The 3,917-nt window shown below is 45.0% G+C and overlaps 2 non-coding genes across 2 annotated transcripts; both read right to left on the reverse strand.

The window, feature by feature from the left end:
• Positions 1 to 908: 908 nt before the first annotated feature.
• TRNAA-AGC lies at positions 909 to 981 on the reverse strand. The gene has a single exon. It is a non-coding gene; the product is annotated as a tRNA-Ala (tRNA).
• Positions 982 to 3,388: 2,407 nt separating this feature from the next.
• TRNAA-AGC lies at positions 3,389 to 3,461 on the reverse strand. Its single transcript has one exon. It is a non-coding gene; the product is annotated as a tRNA-Ala (tRNA).
• Positions 3,462 to 3,917: the final 456 nt, after the last annotated feature.

Genomic DNA, 3,917 nt, shown 5'->3' on the forward strand with positions numbered 1-3,917 from the left:
CAAAGTGCTGGGATTACAGGCTTGAGCCACCGCGCCCGGCCCACAATGACATATTTCTAAGGATTCTGTAGAAACTGCTTTCTAATTTTAAATGATACCTTCAAATACTCAAGTTACGAATCATTAGAAGAAATCGGTGCATTAAATATAAGAGGTAAGGAAAAGAAGAGGAAAGAAGAAAAAGAGGCAACAGCAGCCCGAAAGAACATAAGAAAATAGAATGGCGAAGGAAACACGGGAATTAACTAGAAAATAGCAAAATCTTTTTGGTCATTTGAAAAAAAAAAAAAAAAAAAACTGTCAATCTAATGTTAAAAAACAAAAAAGAAGAAGTATGGAGAAAGCACAAAGAAAACCCGGCATACATTAGTGAACGCTATTCTTAAGATTCTGGAAATGTGGCAGGATAATTTTTAAAGTGTTGCTTTGTGTTTGATCTCCCCGTTTCCTCATACTACCCACCTCGTCTGTTCCAGGCAGTAACCGGTATTTTATGGAACGTTAACTCTACACATGCGAATGAGGTGAGTTGGACACAGTCTACACAGACGGAGTTTCGTTACTCAGGAAGCTCCCATTCTAGGGGAGAGAAAAACAAACCAATAACTTAAAGACATACCTGCTGGAGGAGAGGTTACTTGTGAATACGTAGTAGGAATCGAGAGATCGTGTGGGCATCACTTTGAGCTGTACTTGTCTAAAGACGGGAACTTTGCATTGAGGCCTGAGTACCTTAGAAGTGCCAAACCTGAGGCAGGAGTGGAAAAGAAGGGAGGCTGTAAGTAGGGCAATCAGACTCTGATCTGGGGAGCTGTAAGGAACGGCCTCCAGGGAGTTCCTTTGATCATCTCCCCAATAAGAGAAAGAATGGAGCGTAGAAACCAAGCGAAGTAAACCGGACGAGAAGCTGGAGAATGCGGGCATCGATCCCGCTACCTCTCGCATGCTAAGCGAGCGCTCTACCACTTGAGCTAATTCCCCACGGTGACCACGGCGCGCCCCACCCGTTTTCCTGGTTATTAGGAGCCTACCGGGAATTCGGGTCACCAAACCTTTGGCAGGACACGGTTGAGGGCGGAGCTGCTTAAATCTCGACAGGAGCAAAGGCTCTATGAGCTCGGAGTGTGAAGAACAGGGATTTCCAAAGAAGGTCACGAGGGGGACCGCTCTCTCCCCACTTCCCAAAGTCGCCTCGTTCCTCTCTCGAAGTAGAGCGCGCATTCCAGATGGAGAAGCCGCACCGGACCTGCCTGGCTTGCGGGCACAGCGATTCCAGCCCGCTCCAGAGCTGTGATCGCCACCTGCTCCCTGCAGGCAGGGCAGCTTCTCCCAGCCCCAGAGCGCCAGAGCTCCACTCCATATGCGTGGCATCTTCAACAGCACTTTCCACCTGGAGGACCCGGAAAATGATGGAGAACCTTGGAGGAGCTGCGAAAGAGAAAGCTTGACAATTCAATCTCAATCTGTGGATTCATTCCTGAAGCACTTCTTGAGCACCAGACGCAGTGGATGAGGCCAATGATCCATGTAGAAGCTGCCACAACAGTAACAAGTAAAACACTGTGCAATTGCTGTCGCCTAGACCCTACGTTAGATGCTGTACACATACTCATATTAATGCAGGTAGAATGCCTAGAAAGAGTTTATCGTCTTCATTTTGTTACATGGAAAATTATGGAAATTTGTCACCACAGAGCTCGAGGATCTCCCAGTCAAAAGGAACAACAGATGCAGGCTACACAGTGTCTGCTCTTCAGGTGCTTCTCTTGCGATTCCCCTCCCCTGTTACCTTCCCCCACCTTTCTCTTGCTCCGTTAGGTACCACGCTTGTCCTTCTTATGCCTCTCTAGTTCTTCAGTTCCCAGGCCCACAGGAGAGGACTCTTCCTGCAGCCCAGGGAAGGCTACATTATCTCCACCCTCTGGAGCCCCAGTGGATTCCAAATCAGTTTTCCACCTATGAAGAATTCTCATTTAAGACAGAAACATAGTCATTTTTCTCTGAGTACAACTAGCAACAAGTAGGACTTTGCCTGATGAAAATTTGCGGAATGGAGAAAGGCTACACAGATAAATTAGAAGCCTCAAAGGAGAGATTGGCTTCAGATCACTAAAGACTGAACAGAGGATGAGAAGCTAGGGTCTAAGAAATCCATAGAAACGTTTCTGCCTGAAAAGGAAAGGTGGCTGTGGAAGCGTGGAGGGGCATGACCTTCAGGGTGATTGGTAGGTGCAGGCATGTCCTTCACCGAACTGCAGGGGGTTTGGGGCAGCTTCAGGTCCCTCCTTCATGGTCCCAATTTATTAGGAGTGCACATCCTGAGGATGGAAGAGGCTGCTCATATGGGACAAAAATTCAACAACATGTTTTATTGTTTACAACATTCATGTTTTAGTTCATTTATGAATAAGAAAATAAAAGAGAAAAGCATGTAACCAATAACATCATTTGTCTGTTATGATTAACGAAGGGCAATGCTGAGAACTCAAATGGTGTCAGAGAGAGAGATCTGAGTGATGGGAAAGAAAGAAGGATGGAAAGAGGGGCACGTCCCAGGGACCTACAAGAGCTTCCTGAAGTCACCTATGCAGTGACCACTCTCTTCAGCATTTTGAGCTCTGCTTTGGCCAGCTGAGATAAAGTCAACCTATGTGTTGTTAATACAGAACCTCATGTAGTTTCTTCAAATGGGGGATAGCGTGGCAATTTCAAAAATACTTTTTTTTTTCTTTTTTTACAATTTGGTTCATCTTGGAAATTCAAGGAAGACCTAGGTCTCCATTTAGTTTGAGCACCTTTTTGTCAGGACGAGCTTTCAGAGACCTGAATAGAGAGACTGAGTGTCACTCTGTGAGTGAGAGTGCATCTGACCACCAGAGTCGACGTGCTAACTCCCACCTTCACTTATACTCCTTCCTCACCTCTCTCCTGCTTGTCTCTCTTCTTAATACCTGCCCAACGCTCAGATAGTCTGAAAGAAGAGAGGTTTTCCTCCTCTACCTGACCATGTGTTGTCAGTGTGAATAAAAGCTAAAGGTTGGCACATTCTAGTCTCCTGCTTTTGCCTCTGGACACTATTTCCAGGCTGTTTCTCGTATTTTGTACCCAAAAGGCTAACGTCTGGTTTTCCCACAAAAATACATTTAATTAACTTCCAGCTGAAGGCCCAAAACCTGTATTGGCAAAACTCATTTTTCATTAATGTTTTCCTTTTTTGCTGTTGCATCTAATGCTATATATCGCTTCCTTTAAAAAAAAAACAAAAACAAAACAAACAAAAAAAAAAAACCGTACAGAAGAGGACGACACTGAGCTAAGTAAACGGCCGATAACTCTGCTGAAAGTGTTTACCAGGTACCGTTGGTATAGCCGAGGGATCAAAACAAGCTGGAGAATGCAGGCATCGATCCTGCTACCTCTTGCATGCTAAGCAAGCGCTCTACCACTTGAGCTAATTCCCCTGCGCCACGTTTGTCTTTTCTGCCTATTTTTATAACCGGGACACAAATATCGTTCCATGTCCCACTTAAGTTTTCAGGTTTTTCAAACACCTCTGCAAACTTCCCTACCAGGGCCAAGCCAGGAGTGAAGCTTCTGGGAGACAGCCTCAGACCTGGAAGGCAGTGACCATCCTCTGCTTTTTCAATCTGAGTCAGGATCCTAAGAAAGAGAGAAAGAGACAAAAGATCTCATTAGGAAAGCTCTAGCTCTGATCTGATCTCACTCTCCCTTTAGCTCAAAGAGAAGGAAGTATGGTCTCTAATTAGCAGTTACCTCCAATGCTCTGTTGAATGTGTCACTTCTTAATAACACAAACCTGGAAATAAACTAGAGTATCTTTTTATCGATTGATCCTTCAAATGGCTTATCTTTAATGTCTGTGTTACTCCACCTAGGGGAATGAGATCTGCTGTTGC

This window comes from Cebus imitator, unplaced genomic scaffold (assembly GCF_001604975.1).
Source record: "Cebus imitator isolate Cc_AM_T3 unplaced genomic scaffold, Cebus_imitator-1.0 Scaffold1389, whole genome shotgun sequence".
NCBI classification, from domain to species: domain Eukaryota; kingdom Metazoa; phylum Chordata; class Mammalia; order Primates; family Cebidae; genus Cebus; species Cebus imitator.